Genomic DNA, 22,009 nt, shown 5'->3' with positions numbered 1-22,009 from the left:
AGCGACCGCTAAGGTGGGCCCGGCGTGCACTTGGCTACCTGGCGTGGCTGGGACCCCGAGGACCTCCTGGCAGAGGCGGGCATTCTCCTGGGCCGGGTCCGCGGGCGTCTGCGTGTGCAGGGCCTTGTCCACCTTGGCCAGGACGATCTGGCGCAGGTTGAAGAGGCCTGGAGGGCGGGAGGAAGGAGACGGGGGGCTGGCACTGTGTGCAGGCCGCGCTTTCCAGCCGGGCGGTCCGGGAGCCCCTTTCCTTTCCCTCGGCCCGACCGCACCGGGGTTGGCCAGCCGGGACTTGATGAGTTGGCCAGCAGCTCTGGGGGACGGCGCTGCCCGTGCCCCACCGAGACTGGCAGCAACGCCAGGGCTTCACAGGGCGCGGCGCTCCCGGCCCCAGAGCCTTCCCTCTGGTTCTCATCACCGGCTGTCGCCAGAGTCGCAGGTAACGTGCCTTTCTTGTCGTTTGTCTTTTTTTCGGCCCTCAGCCACGCAAAGGTGTGAAGCCCTGACACTCGCTGCCACGTGGAGGCACCCTGAGAACACGATGCTCAGCGAGACAAGTCAGACACAGAAGGGCACACAGGGTGTGACCCCACTGAGGGGGAACATCCAGAACAGGTAGATCCACAGAGTCAGAGTGGGTTCCTGGTTGTTAGGGGCAGGGGGCGGGGAGGGAATGATAACTAAGGGCGTGAGGGACATTTTTGGGGTGAGGGAAATGTTCCAAAACAGGGCAGTAGTGACGGCTGCACAGCTCAGTAAAGTGTCCCCACGCGCTCCGGTGCAGCCTGTGAGAGCATCGCTCTCAGGACGAAGGGCTGACCGCAGGAAGACTGAAGGAGCACTGGGTCCTGGGCCCAGACGCTCAGCTGGGGACACCCCCGCCCCCCCGGTGGGGAAGTCCCTGGGACTTGCTGAGCCTCCACCGAGACTGGCAGCAGCCCCAGGGCCTCACAGGGCGCGGCGCTCCCGGCCCCAGAGCCTTCCCTCTGGTTCTCATCACCGGCTGTCGCCAGAGTCGCAGGTAACGTGCCTTTCTTGTCGTTTGTCTTTTTTCCGGCCCTCAGCCACGCAAAGGTGTGAAGCCCTGACACTCGCTGCCACGTGGATGCACCCTGAGAACACGATGCTCAGCGAGACAAGTCAGACACAGAAGGGCACACGGTGTGACCCCACTGAGGGGGAACATCCAGAACAGGTAGATCCACAGAGTCAGAGTGGGTTCCTGGTTGTCAGGGGCAGGGGAGGGGAGGGAATGATAACTAAAGGCGTGAGGGACATTTTTGGGGTGAGGGAAATGTTCCAAAATAGGGCAGTAGTGACGGCTGCACAGCTCAGTAAAGTGTCCCCACGCGCTCCGGTGCAGCCTGTGAGAGCATCGCTCTCAGGACGAAGGGCTGACCGCAGGAAGACTGAAGGAGCACTGGGTCCTGGGCCCAGACGCTCAGCTGGGGACACCCCCGCCCCCCCGGTGGGGAAGTCCCTGGGACTTGCTGAGCCTCCACCGAGACTGGCAGCAGCCCCAGGGCCTCACAGGGCACGGCGCTCCCGGCCCCAGAGCCTACCCTCTGGTTCTCATCACCGCCTGTCACCAGACTTGCATGCAACGTTCCTTTCTTTTCTTTTGTCTTTTAAAGGCAACTCTTGAATACACGTATTTAACATGCAGGGAACCAGTCCTGACTCCTTGATCTGCGGCTTCCAGGCTCCAGAGTCTCGAGGACATCCACTTCCATTTTTTTACACGCCCTGTGCGTGGGGTTTGATGATGGAAACTGACACCGAGGGCGTCACCACGTGCGGGGTGACATCAGCGGAAGAATCCCGTGGCGAGGGCCTGCCTGAGAACCACGGGAGAGCCCGGGCCCTCCCCGCCCCCTGCCTGCAGCCCCGCGCCCGCACCCACCTGGGAGCGGAGCTGGTGCATCGCTTGCCAGAACTCATGGAAGTAGGTCTCCAGCTCATCATGCTGCAACAGGGAGGGCGGGTTGGGCGTAGACTTGGTGAAGTTGGCCACCATGGCCGCGATGGCAATCTGGCGCCTCCCATCCTGCTGCAGGCAGCCCGGCTGCAGGCCAAAGCAGGCCATGTGCCCAGACTTCCCTTCCCTGGGGAGGGACGCGGGTGAGGCCCCGCTTCCACAGAGGAGCCCTGGCCCACGGCCGACAGGTTCCCCCACGCATGCACCGAGGGTAGAGGTCCAGGTAGAACTTGCCGATGGATGACCTTGTCCGCGGCCGCGTCCCGGACCGTGTAGAGCCTCACATCTCCGTGACACACGTTGGCACCCTCCTCCAGGTCGAAGGTCAGCCCCAGCAGCTCCTGGGAGATGCCCAGCCACCCGCGCGTGACCACCTGCATGGGGAAGGACTCATCGAGCAGGTACTGGTCCACGTGGTAGCGCGTCTCCTCCCCCTGGTTCATGTAGCAGCACAGGTCCTAGACGTTGATGGGCCCGTCAAAGTGCAGGCCCCGCCTCTGGCACTTGGCCTTCTTTAGGTCCAGGATCACGGCCGCTCCTGCTCCCCGAGGGGCTTCAGCTTCTGGGCCAGCTCATCTGCGGGCGGAGGGGAGAGGTTCGGCTATGTCCCTGTGGCAGCCTCCCAGCCGCCACCCACCCCACGCCCCTCGAGGCAGAATGAAGGGTTGGGGAAGGCGACCCCCAAGGGCTGACACAGTCGGGTCTCAGGCAGCACCACGTCCAGTCAAGGTCCGCCTGACCCTCGGGGAGGCGGGGTTACCTAGGAAAGTGGCCACCACCTGGCTGGTCTTGGCCATGTTCATCTCCAGCACGGAGTCGGCACGCGTGCTGAACCCCAGCAGGCGGGACTTCTGAGCCTGCAGCCTTACCAGCTCCCCGAGGATCGCGCAGTTCTCCTGGAACCCAGAGACGGCCAGCGCTGGGGACCGTGGGCCACGCCCTCCCCACGGGCCCCGGGCCAGGTCTCTGAGGGCGGGCAGGGCTCTCAGGCCACTGGCGGGCACAGCCAATCCCCCTCCCTCCTCCTCCTGGCCCGGATTTCTAGACACTTTGGTGCTGTCCTAACACGTGGTCTTTATGAACACAGGTCCTTTTGGGACCAGAAACGGCGTGAACCGTGATGAGCTCTAAGGCCAAGGGCAGGAAGAAATGTGACCAGGCTCTCCAGGAGCCACCCAGGGGCCTCCCCGGGCTCAACAATACAGACTCGGCTGCCGTGCAGACAGCAGGTCATCCCCACGGTGCCCGAACACCCAGCCCCATGGACGGCGAGACGCCTGTTGCTGCAGGTGGCCCGGGGCTGGCTGGTGAGGCCCTGCCCCAGGCGGGCGTACGCCACCTTCTCTGGGGCCACCTCTCCGGCTCTGCGGTGGGGTTCTCCTGGGAGCCCCCAGTCACCACAGGACCAACGTGGCCTGTCTGCAGCCCAAGAAGGTGGGGACACAGGACTGTCCCCCATGCCCCCCACATCACCCACGAGGCCGAGCAAGCACCAGTGGTGTCTGCGGGGAAGATGAAGGGCTCACGCACAGCCCCCATCTACTGAAGATGCTGAACAGGAGAAGCACAGACTGCAGCCACACGCGGTATGGACCAAACGCAAGTGTCCTTGCAGGAACCGATGTCTGAATGTCAAGGCCATACCCGGGCCACAGTGAGAAGGCCCAGACCCCACGCAAGGCACAGAGAGGAGATGGGGGGAACATCTGCGAATCTGAGCTCATCGGGCATCACCCCAGAAGGAGAGGGAGAGGAGGAGGGAGAGGGAGAGGGAGAGGGAGGGAGGTACAGACGTCTCTCCCTTCCCTGGGGGTTCTCTAGTGCAGCCAAGGCTGAAAAGCACTGCATTTCGGGAGATGGGTCCTCGTGGAAAAGTTAAATAGTAGCTCATGGCATTATCGACACATATTAAAAAGGCCCCAAATCTTGGGGAGTCAGGGAGGGGAGCTGGCGGCTGCCTCGTAAAGGAGGAGAGATTGGGCGTCAGAGGAGGTGCCTGTGCAGCCCGCCGCCGCTGCCCAGGACCCCGCAGACTTCATCTCCCAGCTGTGGTCCCGGGCTGGAAGGCAGCGGGGAGGTCAAGCCGTCCAAGCATCAACGTTGACTTCAGGGCTGATCTAAAAGGCGCCTGGTGTTTGTTGAAGCAGAAGAAAGAGAAAGCAGTGGGGAGAGGAGGGGAGGGGGAGGGAGCCCCCATCAGCCCTTCTCCCTCTCTCCCTCTCTGTCTCCCTCTCTCTCTCCTTCCCTCCCTCCCTCTACCTCCCTGCTTCTCACTCTCACTCTCCCTCCATCTCTCCCTCTGCCTCTCTCCCTCTCCCTCTTTCCCTCTCCCTCTCTCCCTGTCCCCCTTTCCCTGTCCCTGTTTCCCTGTTCCGCTCTTCCGATACCTCATTCCCTCTCCCTCTCTCCCTCTCTCCCTCTCTCCCTCTCGTGCTCCCTCTCCCTCTCCCTCCACCTCCTTCCCTCTCCGGAGAGGGTGCCTGCTTCCTTCTCTGTCTCCCTCTCTGGAGAGGGAAGGAGGTGGAGGGAGAGGGATAGAGGGAGGGAGGGAAAGACAAAGGCGTCTCTCCCTCCCTCCCTCCCTCCCTCTCTCCCTCCCTCTCTCCATCTCCCTCACTCCCTCCCAGAGATGGAGAGACAGAGGAAGAGGCAGAGACAAGGGAGAGGGAGAGGGAGAGAGAGGGGGGAGGGAGGGAGAGAGAGAGAGGTGTCTTCCTCCCTCCCTTTCCCTCTCTCCCTCCCTCTCTCCCTCTCCTGCTCCCTCTCCCTCTCTGGAGAGGGAAGGAGGTGGAGGGAGAGAGAGCAGGAGAGGGAGGGGGGAGAGGGAGAGAGAGGGGGAGAGGGAGAGAGGGATAGAGGGAGGGAAGGAAAGACAAAGACGTCTCTCCCTCCCTCCCTCTATCCCTCTCTCCCTCCCTTTATCCCTCTCTCGCTCCCTCTCTCCCACTCCCTCGCTCCCTCTCCTCCCTCTCCCTCTCCCTCCGTCTCTCCATCTCCCTCACTCCCTCCCAAAGATGGAGAGACAGAGGAAGAGGCAGAGACAAGGGAGAGGGAGAGGGAGAGAGAGGGGGGAGGGAGGGAGAGAGAGAGAGGTGTCTTCCTCCCTCCCTTTCCCTCTCTCCCTCCCTCTCTCCCTCTCCTGCTCCCTCTCCCTCTCTGGAGAGGGAAGGAGGTGGAGGGAGAGAGAGCAGGAGAGGGAGGGGGGAGAGGGAGAGAGAGGGATAGAGGGAGGGAAGGAAAGACAAAGTCGTCTCTCCCTCCCTCCCTCTATCCCTCTCTCCCTCCCTTTATCCCTCTCTCGCTCCCTCTCTCCCACTCCCTCGCTCCCTCTCCTCCCTCTCCCTCTCCCTCCGTCTCTCCATCTCCCTCACTCCCTCCCAGAGACGGAGGAAGAGGCAGAGACAAGGGAGAGGGAGAGGGAGAGAGAGGGGGGAGGGAGGGAGAGAGAGAGAGGTGTCTTCCTCTCTCCCTTTCCCTCTCTCCCTCCCTCTCTCCCTCTCCTGCTCCCTCTCCCTCTCTGGAGAGGGAAGGAGGTGGAGGGAGAGAGAGCAGGAGAGGGAGGGGGGAGAGGGAGAGAGGGAGGGAAGGAAAGACAAAGACGTCTCTCCCTCCCTCCCTCTATCCCTCTCTCCCTCCCTTTATCCCTCTCTCGCTCCCTCTCTCCCACTCCCTCGCTCCCTCTCCTCCCTCTCCCTCTCCCTCCGTCTCTCCATCTCCCTCACTCCCTCCCAGAGACGGAGGAAGAGGCAGAGACAAGGGAGAGGGAGAAGGAGAGAGAGGGGGGAGAGAGAGAGAGGTCTCTTCCTCCCTCCCTTTCCCTCTCTCCTTCTTCTCTCCCTCTCTCCCTCTCCCTCTCTCCCCCCTCCCTCTGCTCCTCTCCCTCATCTCTGCCTCTCCCTCCATCTCTCCCTGTCTGAGAGGGAATGAGGGAGCGGGAGAGACGGAGGGAGCGGGAGAGACGGAGGGAGAGGGAGAGACGGAGGGAGCGGGAGAGACAGAGGGAGGGAGAGGGAGAAGGAGGGAGGGAGAGGGAGAGAGGAAGGGAAAGGGCGAGGGAGAGGGAGGGAGGGCGAGACATCTCTCCCTCTCCCTCTCCCTCCCTTCCTCTCCCTCTCCTAGAGGGAGGGAGGGAGAGGGAGAGACAGAGGGAGAGGAGAGGGAGGGAGCGAAGGAGAGGGGGAGTCGGAGAAGGAGGTAGGGAGAGGGAGAAGGAGAGAGGGTGCCTGCTTCCCTCTCTGTCTCCCTCCCTCCCTCTCCGTGTCCCTCTCTCCCCCCTCTCCCTCTCCCTCTGTCTCTCCCTCTCTGGGAGGGAGAGAGGGAGAGGGAGCAGGAGGGAAAATGATGGAGGGATGGAGAGGGAGAGAGGGTGAGGGAGAGAAGGAGAGGAGGAGGAGAGAGGCAGAGGGAGGGAGGAAGAGACCTCTCCCTCCCTCCCTCTGCCTCCCTCCTTCTCCTCCCTCTTCTCCCTCTCTCTCCAACTCTCCCTCTCCCTCCGTCTCTCCATCTCCCTCACTCCCTCCCAGAGAGGGAGAGACAGAGGTAGAGGCAGAGCGGAACACGGAAACAAGGACAGGGAGAGAGGCAGGGACAGAGGGAGAGGAGAGGGAAGAGGGAGAGGAAAGAGGGAGAGGAAAGAGAGAGAGGGAGGGAGAGAGGGAGAGACAGATGGAGAGAGAGGGAGGGAGAGAGGGAGAGGGAAAGAGGTAGAGGGAGAGCAGAACAGGGAAAGAGGGACAGGGAGGGAGAGAGGGAGGAGAGGAAGCAGGGAGAAAAGAGAGAAAGAACACACCATCTACGTTTCTGTCAGATGACACCGGGGATCCTTACACAACCAGGAGAAAATAACACAGGGAGGCTCTTTCTCAGCTGGAACTGGCACTGCAGAGGGGGCCAAACACCACCAGGCTGGCCACACATGTCCAGCCGCCGCTCCAGGCCCGTCAGCCGTGAGTCCGGTCACCAGGGCTCTGAGTGTCTGCTCCAGGGAGCTGGGGTTCACCCTCTCACCGGGGAGGCCGGGCCAAGACCGCGGGGCCCCGGGCTGGACACATAGGGGGAAAAGCATCCCCACAGGACAGCTTGTGCGAGCAGATTCAGCTGCCAGATTCTAGAGGCCCGGGACCACCCTGTGGCCCGTGAAAAACAGGAGGCCACGAGGGTCTTGCATCGTGATTCCTGTCCGTTGGACTGTAAAGTTTATGTAGGGAATCTTGCAAACAGTGGTAACAAGGCTGAATTGGAACGAGATTTAGGCTATTACGGACCACTCTGAAGTGTGTGGGTTGCTAAAAGCCCTCCCGGCTTCGCTCTTGTTGAATGTGAAGATCCCCGAGATGCAGCCGATGCTGTCCGAGAACTAGATGGGAGAACACTATGTGGCTGCCGAGTAAGAGTGGACCTGTCGAATGGGGAAAAGAGAAGTCGAAATCGTGACCGCCTCCTTCTTGGGGTCGTCGCCCTCGAGATGATTATCGGAGGAGGAGTCCTCCACCTCCCACACATCTCCAAGATGGAGAGCCTTCTCCGTCAGCCAGAGCAGGTCCCTTTCTAGATATAGGAGAAGAGAGAGATGACTGTCCCAGGAGAGAAATCACAAGCCGTCCCGATCTTTCTCTAGGTCTCCTAGCCGATCTAGGTCAAATGAAAGGAAATAGAAGACCACTTTGCAAGAGGAGTGGTGTACAGGCAATAACTTCATTTGACAGGAGTATGTACAGAAAATTCAAGTTTGGTTTGAGACTTCTGAAGCTTGGTGCACTTTTTAAATGTTTTAGTTGTTCACATTTGTTTGTCTCTTGGGACAGTGACCCATAAAGGTGTCATTCTCTATGGTTTGAAATGGGTCACATGAGGCATGTGATATGAAGAATTGTTACCTTCCAATGTTCCCTTAAGCAAAATTGAATTTGCTTTGAATTTTTGGTCTTGCCTAGACTGATAATAAAACTTTAACTCCTGCCCACCTAAAGTGTGATGTTTACTATTATGGAAACAACACTGGCAAACGTGTAAAAGACTTTCTGTAGCTGGGATATGGTATGCAGCTGTAGTTAAGCAAGCAGTCTTTAAAAGGTGCTGTGAACACAAGCCAGCAGGTAAAAATGAAAGCTGCACCCTTACCCTAGATTAGAGGTTTAAAAATTCCACTAGTCTTCACACGGGACAAGAGGTCCAGGGAGTTGAGAATCTAAGAAGTTTTAAGGAAGTTAGTTTACCTTTGAGTTAGGTCATAAGTCCCCTCTGTGATTGCTGTACATGAATACATAGCTCTTTGTAATATTTTTTGGAAATCTGAGATGATCAAGATACCAATGTCCTGCCGGATTAAGAGTATTGTAGAGCTGAACTTTGAGTTACTGTGCAATTTTTTTTTTCATGCTGTCATTCGTAATATGTTTTGTGAGAATCCTTGGGATTAAAGTTTTGGTTGCAAAAGAAAAGAAGAAAAGAAAAGAATCCGCCTGCCAGTGCAGGGGACACAGGTTCAAGCCCTGGTCCGGGAAGATCCCAGGTGCCGCAGATCAACTAAGCCCGTGGGCCACAACTACTGAGCCTGCGCTCTAGATCCTGGGAGCCAGAACTACTGAGCCCCCATGCACAACTACAGAAGCCCGCACGCAACGAAGACCCAACGCAGCAAAAAAAAAAAAAAAAAAAAAAAAAAGACGCTACTGGCCAGGTGATCAAGGGTAAAATCATTTGTCATAAGTCCCGTTGATGGTGTGTATCCTTGATGTGACCTGAGGAGAATGGCATTTTTATCTCTGTCTGGATCTTCCGCCCCAAACCCCATAACTCCAGACCAACCATAAGAAAACATCAGAAAACAGACAAACAAATTGAGGGACAAAATACCTGACCAGTCCTCCTCAAAACTTTCAAGGTATCAAAACCCAGGGACATCTGAGAAATGTCACAGCCCAGAGGAGACTGGGACAGAAAAAGGATGTTAGGGGAAAACTAGGGAAATGCTAATGAAGTGTGGACTTTAGTTAATAACAATGTATCCATCTTGGTTCCTTAGTTGGATAAACATGTCATACTAACGTACTAACGTGTTGGAGATAGGGTTACTGGGTCAGGGTCCACGGCACTCTACACTCTGTACAGATCTTTGCCACTTTTTTGTAACTCTAAGCTATTCTAAAATTAAGCGAGTACTGAACAGAGATAAGAATGTTATTTCCCTGATTTGAACATGCCTGAGTTTCTTTTCATGGTCACATTTTTGCTATCTGGATGTGTCTTGGAATCAGTAGCAAAGGAGAGTTGCCAGCCCCTGGAAAGATGTGGGTGGTTTGCAGGTGGCTTGCTCTGGAGCTGAAGACCACGGTGGGAAGTCTGCAGCCTCGGGCTGCACTTAGAACCATGGGAGGGGATGGGCCAGCTCAGTTAGGGATGGAACCTATAAGTAAAACTTTTTTCTTTTCCATTATGGCTTATCACAGGATGTTGAATATAGTTCCCTGTGCTAGACAGTAGGATGTTGTAGTTTATCCATCCTATATTTAATAGTTTGCATCTGCTAACCCCAAACTCCCAATCCAACCCTCCCTCACTCTTTCTCCCCCTTGGCAACCACAAGTCTGTTCTCTATGTCTGTGAGTCTGTTTTTGTTTCGTAGACGAGTTCATTTGTGTCGTATTTTAGATTTCACATATAAGTGAGATCATATGATATGTGTCTTTCTCTTCTGACTTACTTCACTTAGTATGGTAATCTCTAGGTCCATCCACATTGCTGCAAATAGCATTATTTCATTCTTTTTATGGCTGGATAATATCCCATTGTATATATGTACCACATCTTCTTTATCCATTCATCCATCAGTGGACATTTAGGTAGCTTCCATGTCTTGGCTATTGTAAATAGTGCTGCAATGAACATTGGGGTGCATGTATCTTGTCTTTCTTTTTTTTTCTTTCTTCCTTTCTTCCTCCCTTTCTTTCCTCCTTTCTTTCTTTCTTCCTTTCTTCCTTTATTTCTTTCTTCCTTTCTTTCTTCCTTGCTTCCTTCCCTTCTTTCTTTCTTTCTCTCTCTCCCTCTCTCTCTTTCTTTCTCTCTTTCTTTCTTTTTCTTTCTTTCTTTCTTTTTTTTTTTGTCACACAGCATGTGAGATCTTAGTTCCCTGACCAGAGATGGAACCCATGCCCCCCGCACTGGAAGCACGGAGTCTTAACCACTGGACCACCCAGGAGATCCCAGGGGTGTGTGTATAGTTTTGAATTAGAGTTTTCTCCAGATCTATGCCCAGGAGTGGAATTGCGGGACCCTATGGCAGCTGTATCTGTTGCTGCACGTCTCACATCAACCACCTGCACTCCAATCCTTGCTCTCAACGTCATCTTTGGGGAACCCAACCTGCGACAGGGACCTTGACAAGAAGAAATGGCTCAGGGAAAAGCTACCTGCACAGGGAGGAGATAGAGGCCATCGCCCCTGGGGTGCGGCGCGGAGAGTGGGCACAGAGATTTGTCATTTCACCCCCGATGCTCATCTCAGCCCTCCTGGCTGCCCCACTCTAGGTCACCTCGGGATACAGAGGTGACCCGGTTAGAGTCCCTGCCTGTGCAGGAATCTGGGGGCACCAGCGGGTCTGAATAATATTAGTGCAGGGTCTCCCCTGCGGCACTGGGGTTATTCGGGGCGGGTCATCCTCTGCTGAGGGCCCCTCCTGGGCACTGTGTGGGGTTTAGCAGCAGCCCTGGCCACACCCCTTTGATTCCAGGGGCCCCTCCCCCCGAGTTGTGACAACCACAGATTTTCCCCACACGTCACGGAAGAACTGGGTGAGGCGGGGGCAGGATGGCCCTGGGCGAGGACAGCTGTGTTGAAGCAACCAGCCTGGCCCAGGGCAAGGTCTGCCCCAATCCCGTCAGCGCCTGCATTTAGACCTGCCCCTTTCCTCTCCCACCTCCTCTGCCCTGCAGTGGTCTCCGAGACATCATCGCCATGTGATAAATCACACCTTCTCAGTCGACTGTTTGCTGCCCTCGCTAGAACGTGAGCTCTTTGAGGACAGGGATGCTGTTATGTCCCCAGCACCTAGAAGAGTGTCTGCTGTGTAGTAGATGCTTCATAAATACTTGCTGAATAAAGGAGTTGAATAAAGGGATGAGTGGATGGATGAATGAAGGTTACAATGGAAGGAGGGGGGAGATTCCCTTTCTGGCTCTCGGGGGTTGGGAGATCAAGTGAAAGATCCGTCCTAAATAGGCTGATCAGCCTTCTGGGGTCCCCCGGGACTGAGGGTTTCCCCAGAGTTCCAGCGCTCAAACCTGAGCGGTCCTGGGCAAACTGGGGGCGGGTGTTGGTCACCCTATCTAAACACAGTAACAATTCCAGCTGCAATAGCAATGGCCAATGACCTCTATGGTCTTATTGACCATGCACAGTTCTTTACCTGGCAGGGAAGGGTGGGCCGGGATGGGAATTCTGGTGATCCAGGGCGGGTGAGGGCACACCCCAGGCTTGTGTAGGGGAGTCCAGGAAGGTTCTGGAGGAAGTGACAGTGACACAGGGGGGAGGGAGGAGTCTAAGGAAGAACATCCCACATGACAACGTGTGCCAATGGCCCTGGGCCCAAGGTCACACCTGACCAGGGCTTGCCTTTTTTTTTTTTTTTTTTTCTAATTTACTTTTTCCCACATGGATATGCAATTGTCCTAATGCCATTTATTGAAAACTCCTTAATTTCCCCACTTTCTGTCATATCAAGTTCTCATAGATCTGTTTCTGGACCTTTATTCTATACCATAGAGCTATACGTCCCGTCCTTGCACCACTAGGGCTGTTTCATCACTATAACTTTATTTTTTATTCATTTATTTTTCTTGGCCATGCCGTGCGGCATGTGGGATCTGATTTCCCTGACCAGGGATCGAACCCGCGCCCCCTGCCAGTGGAAGCTCGGAGTCTTAATCACTGGACCTCCAGGGAAGTCCCCAGGGTTTGCTTTGACATCCATCGAATGGTGGCAGGTGGGCACGGGGAGCAGCTGTCTGTGAGCCATCCTGTGTAGAAATGCAGGCTGGAGGGGAGGACAGATGGAGCGGGAGGGGAAGAAGCGGAGGAGGGAGGGAGGGCGGGCGAGAGACAGACAGAGCATGAAAGCTGAAAAGAGCTCCTAGTGCCGGGAGCCTTGGAGCCAGAGCCTGGGAGCCAGGGTGACTGGCTCTCCTCCCTGGTGTGTGTGTGTGTGTTGCGGGGGGTGGCTCTGGGCTTCTCGGGCTGGGAATGGGGTGCACAGAGCAGGGACGGAGCAGGGACCCTTCTCTCTGGGACCTCGTGGGCCATCCTCAGCTCACAAAGCTGAGCCACTCCTGGCCCTACGAGTGGGGGGGCTTATCCTCCCTGTCCCCTGGATCACACCCCCTCACACACAACTTCCCCGTGTGTGTTCCCAGCAACCAAGAGAATCTGTTTTTAAAAGATTTGGGGGAGGGGGGTAAACATACAAACAAGAGCAGAATGGATACTTTTTCAGAATGTGAATGGCTCTGTGTAAGCCCACCCCCAGGGTAACCACAGTCCTGACCTCTAACACCCTTGACGAGTCAGCCTTGGTCTGGGCTTGCGGACCCACGGAAGCTTCCTCATCCCCTCCTTCAGATCCCGTCTCTCCCTTGGCGTCTTTGTGAGAAGCACCCGGGGAAGTGGGACTGCTAGGCTGTACTGCTGCTAGAACTCCACCTGGGCTCCACCAGGCTCCAGCCCCCCACCCTGTGCACCTCTCTGACCCTGAGGCACCTCAACTGGTAGCAGCCGCATCACCTTCCCTCCTGGGACTTGTGACACTTAAGGGAGACACCGCAAGGACAAGCCTTTGGCTCCCTGGCTGGCAAAGAGCAGGTGCTCAATTGTCATAAGTGTCCGTATCAGTGAGGGTTCTCCAGACAAACAGAAGCCATAGGGTGTGTGTGTGTATATACACACACACGTACATATGTACACGCGTACAAAAATATACAGCAGTGTATCTATGCAGTATGCATACACACATATACACATATAGTATATACAATACACACCTACCTGTATACACACATATAAAAGGCATAGTTTGTATATCTACAGTATGTATACACACATATGCACATAACATATACAATACCCACATACATAGACACTATACATACACACATATAAAATGCATCGTTTGTATGTATACAGTATGCACACATACGTATAACATATGCAATATACACACCTAGGTACATATATGTCATACATATAGACACACATACAAAGATATTTAGGTGTGTATATAGACAGTATACATACATACACATATAATACATGCAATACGTACACGTACATACATATAGACACACATATACACCTACATATAAAAGCATATAGCATAAAAATATATATGTACTGTATATATAAATTCATCGTATGTACACGTACATATATCATATATATCAGATATATACATATATACAATGTATACACACACATACACACCTATATGTAAATATGCGCATGTACATACACATATAAATACATACGCAAGTGTGTATATAACAGTATATACATATATACATGTAACACCTAGAAACATATACACATACAGGTATACAACATATATACACACCTATATATAAATACACACTGTATACATACATACAGTGTACATAAACTGTATATCTACACACACCCATATATCAATATATGGGTGTGTGTATATACACAGCATGTTCACATTTATAAAATGTATACTATATATATGCACATACATACATGTATACAATATATACACACAAATATATAGGCTTGTATGTATACTGTATATAGTACTTACACATATACTACAAACGCACGCACATATAAACATATGTGTATACATATATATAATATGTATGCACACATATACAAATTAATAGGCTTGTATATATTCAGTATTTTTACATATATAGTTTTGTTTTAAGGAGTTGACTCATGTGACCGTGAGGCAGGCAAGTCAGGGCAGGACTCTGGGCTGGAGACACAGGGAAGAGCTGATGTCCCAAGGCCATTGGAGGAACAGTTCCCTCTTTCTTCGGAACCTCATTTTTCTCTCCAGTCCTTCAGCTGATGGACGAGGCCCACCCACGCCACGGCATTGACAATCTCCTTTACCCAAGGTGGACCAATTTCAGTGTTCATCTCTTCTGAAAAATACCTTCCTGGCCACATCTGGAATAATGTTTGTGGTTGCCAGGGCCCCACGCAGTGCGCACATGAGATTAACCGTCCCCGTGGCGATGATGACACTTTATTTTCTCCCTTGACCATTGTCACTACTATTCCAATTAAAATGGCAGCGCCATGAGGGCAGGGCATTTCCTTTTTTGCCAGTACTGAGCGTCCAGGGTCTGGTGCCTAGCATAGGCTAAATACAGGGCATTTTTGTGAACAGAAGCCGGGATTCCGGCTGTCATATTTAATGAGGAATTATAGTCTTATTATTGGGTGGGTGGGTGTGTGTGTGTGTGTGTGTGTGTGTGTGTGTGTGTGTGTGTGTGTGTCACGGTACGTCAAGGGCGGGAGTCGAACCCGCCACCCCAAGCCCCGAGGGGGTCTCCCCGGGTCCCGACTTCGGGCCGGTGCGGGTGGCCGGGGGCAGCCGAAGACGTGCGTGCGTGCGTGCGTGCGTGCGTGCGTAGGTGGAGCGGGCGAGTCCACGGGGTGGGCGGCGCGCGCGCGCCGCGAGTGAGTGGTTCAGCCCGGCCCCGGCTCATTGTGCTCGCCTCACGCCGGCCCGAGTTGGCGGCAGCGCTGGAGGTCCCGGGCCTGTGACCACAAAGAGGGAGCCGGGGGCCAGACGGGAGCGCGGCGGCGGCGGCGGCGGCGGCGGCGGTGGCTGAGGTCCAGGCCAGGCCCCCTCCCCTCAGCCTCCCGCCCGCCCGCCTGCCCGCCTGCCCCGCCCCCGCCGGCGGGCGTCCCGCCCCTCCCCCCAACCGCCAGACTAGCCTGGTGCGGGGGCCGCGCGCGAAGACATGGGGGAGAAGTTGGAGCCCAGGCTGGAGTCGTCCGTGGGGGCCGAGCCCGCCGTCTACCCGTGGCCGCTGCCGGTCTACGTGAGTGCCACCCGTCCCCTCTTCCCGGACCCCCGCCCCTCTTCCCCCACGGCGCGCGCTGAGCCCACCGAGAAACGGAGCGACTCGAGTCGCCAGACCCTCTTTGGAGCCCCCCTTCCCGCCCCGCCGTGGTTCTCCGCGGCCGTGTCCAGCCCCCGCGCGCAGGGTGGGCAGAGGGGAGCCGGGGCCGGCCGGGGGCGCAGACTCGGCCGCGGGGACCCCGCGCTTCCGAGGGGCGCCCGAGGCGGGCTGCCGTTGGCTCTGTAGGGCTGGGGACCCCGGTCCCCCCGGGCCTGGACTGCCGGCGGGCTTGCCCTTCCGTACTTCATGATCTGACATGTAGGGTTTCTTTTTCCTGGTAGTTTATTCTTAGCGCTGTCAACGTGCTTAGCTTTTTTATTTTTGAGGACACCCTTTCCTTCCTCTCTCCAGTTTTTTGTGTTTTTGTTTTGTTGTGTTTTAGTTAGGCATTTTGTCCCTCTGATCTTGAGTGGGTGGGCTGGCTGGACCCTTGGAGAGGAGGCGTTGTCTCCCCTAATTTGAGTGGGTGGGCTGGCAGGGCCCTTGGAACGGAGGCATTGTGTCCTGTAATTTTAGTGGGTGGGCTGGCTGGACCCTTGGAGAGGAGGCATCCTGTCCCCTGATCTTGAGTGGCCTTTGGCAAATGACACGCCGAACGGAAATTTACACAGGCGTCCGGTGATTCCAGAAATGCAGGGTGTCCGGGCAGGTGGGCGCCCGGCCTCTCGTCCCCCGTGGCGGCGTGGTGCGCGTGTTGTTGTCTCAGGGTTTACGCTTGGGCCCTGCAGCCCACCTTCGGGAGGGAAAGCGCAGCGGGCGCCTTGGGCCGGCGCCTTTGGGGCGCCCTTTCGTGCGCTCGGCTTGCGGGGGACCGGCCTGCAGGGGAGCCGGCGGGGAAGCCCGCGCGACCCGCCGCCCCTCGCGCGGGCTCCGTGTGTCTCAGTTTGTGGAAACTGTGTCGCGGCCGGGTGCGGGTCGGGACGCTGGGACCGCCTGGGAGCCGTTGTTGACTCCGGTCCCCGGTTCTCCGCAGTTCTCCGAGGTCGGAGGGTTTCCAGCCCGCCACTGCGCGCTGGCGCCTTCTATTTTTTGCTCTTCCTGTGGCCAGAGGCGCGGCTGAGTTGTGCACCCATCCCTCACTCTCCGTGTCCCTCTTCCTTTATTGTCTGGTTACTCGCTGGTTACTTTCCTCCCTCCCATTTTATCATTATCTGTGAGTTTTATTAACATGACGTTTACTCCCTCTTTTAAATTAATAATGAAGGAAACTGTGAAATGGTACTTTTATCTTTAATGGCTGATGCTGTAAAAGTGACAATTGCAATGCAAGCATCTTTCCCTCACTTGACTCCTGTCATGCATCTCAGTAGTGTCTCTGTGACAGGACTTGAAATGATAGCACCCACATCTCTTGCAGCTCATTCACACTGAAGGGATATAATCCTCGGTTTGCTATCACAGCCACTTGCCCAGCTCAGACTGTGATGTCACAAACCAAAGATGATTCTCCCTCAGCAGGAAGAAGCCGGAGAGATGAATCTCCCCCATGATGGACCATCAGCCTTATTCAAATTTGGTCACTTCATGAAGAAAAATTAACCATAATAAAGATCAAAGATACCGGCTAGTTGAAATACCCTGTTGAATTAAGCTTGAAAAACTTTTCCATGATACTGGAATGAAGGAAGTTCTTTCAAAATTCTAAGGAAAAATTTGAGAGTTATAATAATGCAGATATCAGTAAATATTTATGGAATTAAAAATATTATGTAGTGCTGGTCCCTTTAAATGTTAACACTTAAAAATAACTTATAGGTATGTTTCTTATTTTCTATGCAAAATTATGTGGCTTGCTATTTCAGACAAAGATGACATATCAATCTGAAAAGAGTCGGCAAAGACACAAAATGGATGTACTTTCTCTTGACCTATACACCTACTTTTATGTTCTCATGGTTTAAATAAAAAGTACAGCTTTTGGGTTATTTAAGAAGAGCAGAAGCTAAAAATACAGTACTAAATATCATTGCAAGGATTTGGTAGCCAAAACATTTGCTCCATTTCTAGGAAAGAATCCATTAAGACAAAATTATATTACTTTTATAATATAATACTTTTTATATCATGTGCGCTTGAAAAACATTCTAAGTTACAGAAACAATTAGACAGTCATTGAGTACTCCCCAAGATGTTCAAAATCTCTTTAGTTGTTAAATCTATCAACACACAACACAAAAACTCTCATAAATAAACCACATCTTCAGGTATCCAACCAAATCTTCTAGCATAAAATTCCTTATCCGTTTGTACCCATGAGATGCTAAAGTTGAAGCAGTTTTCAACTTGAATCATTGATAAATGATGTGTTAAAAATTAGCTAATGTTTTTATTCTTTACTTTTTCACTTAAAATGAAGAAGAAACTGTAGATTGGGCTAATTTGGAATAAATTGCTATAGAGTTGTTTTTGGAAAGCTGTTATTTAAATCTCAATAATCATTATTCAGAATGGGTTATTATAGAGGAATAGCTTGATTTAGATAGGAAAGAGAAATGAAGGTTCACTGGGACTGATGCTAACCAGGGCTAAAGGGGAGGTGGGTTTGCTCATCCATTGTCTTTAGAAGATAAATCATAGAAGCAACGTCCCTAACCTGGTGGGACCTGGGTCTCTTTGTACATTACAATGAGTAAATAAAATCCAGAAGACTTGAGGAATGTCATTTTATACCCCCTTCAGTTCTATCTATTGGAAGCAAATTGTTTGAGTATAATATTGTTAATCTCTTCTTTTTGCCTAAGTTAAACAATTCTTTGAGTTGAAATAGTTTTGTAACTTAAAAAATATATGCCTATTTTCAAAGCATGTCAGGTTACAAAATATAATGAGGAAAAAGATGAATTCTTAAGGGTTCAGGTCCATGTCAGTACAGTTAAAAAATACTTTTAGTGAGGGCTGGTATACAAAGTATTTTGAAATTTTTAAATAAACATTTTTCTCTGCAACAAATTGATACACTACAGTATTACTGCTTGTATTTGAATTGCTGCTTTCCTTTACTGGAAAATGACGGGTGAATTTCTGTAATGAATTCCGACTTATGACATTTAAGGTTATTTATAGACTGTCTTGAAGAGAGTGATGGGATCATGTAATTTACTCTATTAATTAAAAGTTGAAAGAAGGAAAGAATTCAGTGAAATGGAAGAATTTCAAATTTGACTTATCAGGCAAGTACTGAATAATTACTTTAGATAGATTTCCCTATATTATCGGAAGATAATCTCCTATATCATCTCTTACCACCATCAGAAAACCACCCCCCAAAAGGGGGACCTCATTCATATTGAAAATAACTTCTTAACGTGCAGGCATTACAGTAGGGCATTCTAGACACTGGGGGAGGGAAAAACCATTGTATTTTTTTCTAACATTCATGTTCAACTTATTTCCAAAGTTCTTTAAAGTGTGGCATTCTTACAGGTGGACAATGTTGCTGAACAAGCGTTTGTTTCTTCCCTTTTCTTCCCCCAGGCTCAAAGATTTGGAAAGAGATAGTTAACAGAAAAGGTAAGGTAATCTCCACCTTAACAAAATATATGATCAAATGTGACCATTTGACAGATACTATGTAGTTCATAAAAACAAAATTAAGTGGAATTGGCTCTCTTTTCCCTAAAGTTGAGGATGACGTGGATGTTTCTGTCTAATGTGCTGTACTAATAGGCTATTATGGGTTAGCTTTTGGTAACTCATCGAGTTTCCCAGTCTGGGTTCCGTACCATCAAGTCTGGATTATAACTTGTCCTGGTCACACTGTTTTTCCAAATCAGTTTTGTTCTAGTACTCTATTATGTGTCTGTTTCACCTCTAATCTTTCCATTTGTCACCACTCTGGAGATGGTGTGTGATATGATCTTAACGGAAACATCAGGAACATGTCTTGCGAATATTTAGTTTTCTTTTTGGCCGGCTCAGCATTGCCTGCCATTCAGTCATTGTTATGTGACCAGGCAGTGTAACTATTTGTGTATTAGTCCATTGGTTCCTACCTTGGGAATGTGGAGACTTGTAAACCTCTGTCCTTCCCTTAGGAATGCATGAAGGAGAAACGGAATCTCTTGCGTGAATTTCTGCAGACAGAAATAAAGAATCAGTTGTGTGACTTGAAAACCAAACTACATAGAGAAGAATTATCAGAGGTAAGTCGTCAGCATCCCGGCGGCTAGAAAACGTTTCCTCCCATGTAACTTGTCTGTGACCAGGGAGGCAGAATAATCCCACCTCTCCCTGTTCCCTGATAGTTATGAAGGAAGCGCCTGTGTTTCCTTATTCTCTCATGGCCCCTTGTTTACAGTCACTGCTACTTAAATGATCCTTTCCTGCTGTAGGAGGGCTACCTGGCTCAAGGCAGATCCCTTTTAAATAAAGATTTGTCCTTGGAGAACAGAGCTCATGCTTTCAGTTGGGAAGTGAACGGCTGTCTAGAAAACGGGAGCCAGACAAGTGGTGAGGAGCGCAGAGTGGAAATAGCAGAGAAAAACAAGTCCCCCAAACCTGTTTCCAAACTTTGCATGCCCAGGAGAAGCAAGTCCGATGGAGAAACAAACTGTAAGAGCGCTTGACTCGTTTGACCTCGTTGGAATCTGGTGCCACCTAAGGGGAGGACAGACTTGGCGCCATAGGGTCTGTCTGTTCCCCCCACACACAACCCCTCCACCGGCAGTACTTGTTTTTTGTGTATCCTTTTTTTTGGTGGGGGGATGGCTGTGTTGCTCGGCTTGTACCATCTTAGTTCTCCAACCAGGGATCGAACCCCGGCCCTTGGCAGTGAGAGTGCCGAGTCTTAACCACTGGACCGCCGTGGAATTCCCTCTTGTGTATACGTCTAACTAGCTTAGATATATACTTTAAATTTTTGTCTTCAACCAAGTTATAGAGCATTAGATCCCCAAATGCGGTTGAATTTATGAGGTATAAGATAACAGGAGCTGCTGATATCTATGACTTGTAAGTTACATGCCTGTTTAAGCTAAACATTTATTCTTAGACTCCTTCCCCACTTGTAGTCAGAGTAACTCTTCTGGAATTTTTAAAAAAAGAGCATGGGACTTGAGCTCAGGTCAGGTGCTTGGCCACTTCATCTTTTGACGAAATAAACGGAGGCTCTGTTTCCTTGTGCGTCTCAGGGTTGGGCCCCTCATACAAGAGCTTGTGTTGAAATGGCCCAGCAGACTGGCAGGTGCTAATTTGATGAGTTTATCAAGATGGTGGTTGCTGAGAATAAGAAGAGAAGGTTACTTAATCCTCAGAACCTGGTCTCTGCACCAGCTTGGTAATGCTGAAGAACTGTACCTTGGCTGTGAACTCTTTATTCATAGTGGCTTTTTTGTTTCTTTTTCTTTAAGCAGCTGAAGTCTCATCTAGCCCCAGGATTAGAAGGCAAACTGCCAGGCAGACCACCATCACATCTCATTTCACAAGGAGGTCAGTATATAATGAATGGACAGCCCCCATTTTAGGGGCCAACGGTTTTTGGTAAAACACATATAAATTAGTAGGATGTAACTTAGTAATTCTGACTTCCACATTGCTTCGGTTTTCCTTTTGATATTCTGTTATTAGACATTCGTGAACAGCATTTCTGAAGATCTCATCCATTTTTACTCTTCACATAGGCAACTTCAAATGTACATGCACAGAATTACCAAGGATAGTAAAATGAACCCCTGTGTACCTATCACCCAGTGTCAACAGTTAACATCTCCTGGCTGTTGTTTCATCTATACCCCCACATGCTCCAAGTGAAAATTGTTCCAAATGGATTACAGCTCCATACCCACCCATCTCCTCCCAGTTGGATTACTTTGAAACAAATCGGACAGGTCATCTTATCCACACATACTGTATTTCTAGATGACAAGGTCTCTTTCTCTGACAAGTTTTTTATTCATATTTTGCCATAATTGCTAACATCTAGCAAACAGTCTTTTGAAGAAGACAAAACAGGCCTTATAAAGTGTAACAGTTCCTTACTAACAAATATATAGCAGTGTTCATTCTTCCCCTTGTGTAACAGAGTTTGGTTGATTTGCTCCTTAAGCCTTTCGAGTGATAGATTCCTTATCTTCTTGCCATTGATTTAAAGAAAATAGGTCTTTTTTTCTAATAGCTTCTAGGTCTGGCTGACTGCATCGTTTTGGTGGTTAATGTGTTCCCTTGCCTCCAGTTTTCTGTAAACTGGTAGTTAGGTCTAGAGTCTTGATCAGATTCCAGCTTTATTTTGTGAGACTTCATTGACAGCATGGGGCTGTCCATCAGAGGCATGTAATGTCTCTTCGGTGATTGTAGCAGCCATTGATCAAAGTCTAGATCCATTATTTCTTAAGGTTTGCAAAATGGTGGTATTCTAAACCTGTCATCCAAAGAAACATTAAGCTCGAAGCTTCTTTTAATGTCCTGGCAAAAAGGGCTTCTCAGAGGGAAGAGGGGACCATGCCCTGAATCTTTCCAAAGAGAGGGTACTCTTGGTAGGGAGGAATATGAGTTGTTTCGTGCCCACTGGAGGTCTAGGGTCTGGTGAGCTAACAGTTGGCTTTACTGTGTGTGTGTGTGTGTGTGACAGGCCTGCCAAACGGAAACCTGAGGAAGACCCTGAAAAAGCAAAATCGGATGATTCTGTCGATGAAGAAGAAAAAGACCAGGTAGGGCTCGCATTTAAGTTTCTTAACTCTGCCTTTTTTTGGTACACTTGCTGGTAATTGTGAATTTATACTTGGTCTGTCTATGGACCGTAAGTGACTGAGAGGGTGTTAGAACACACCCCTGGACCCAGGGCAGTACGAAGTGTATTATGGTTAGCCCCGAGGACTCAGCAGGCCCGTAACTTTGGTCTGTTCTCTCCTGTCTACCTTCCTACGTCTCCAGCTGTCAAGATTTGACAGTC

The 22,009-nt window shown here is 51.5% G+C and overlaps 1 long non-coding RNA gene across 1 annotated transcript; it reads left to right on the top strand.

Moving 5' to 3' along the window:
- The first annotated feature begins 501 nt into the window (after positions 1-501).
- On the top strand, positions 502-1,720 carry LOC137758174 (uncharacterized). The gene is made up of 3 exons (XR_011072833.1): positions 502-615; positions 1,065-1,195; positions 1,635-1,720. It is a non-coding gene; the product is annotated as an uncharacterized lncRNA (long non-coding RNA).
- Positions 1,721-22,009: the final 20,289 nt, after the last annotated feature.

The sequence above is a fragment of the Eschrichtius robustus genome, unplaced genomic scaffold (genome assembly GCF_028021215.1).
Source record: "Eschrichtius robustus isolate mEscRob2 unplaced genomic scaffold, mEscRob2.pri scaffold_711, whole genome shotgun sequence".
Lineage (NCBI taxonomy): Eukaryota > Metazoa > Chordata > Mammalia > Artiodactyla > Eschrichtiidae > Eschrichtius > Eschrichtius robustus.
Note: the sequence above shows the minus strand (reverse complement) of the source record. Positions and strands in the feature narration are given on the sequence as shown.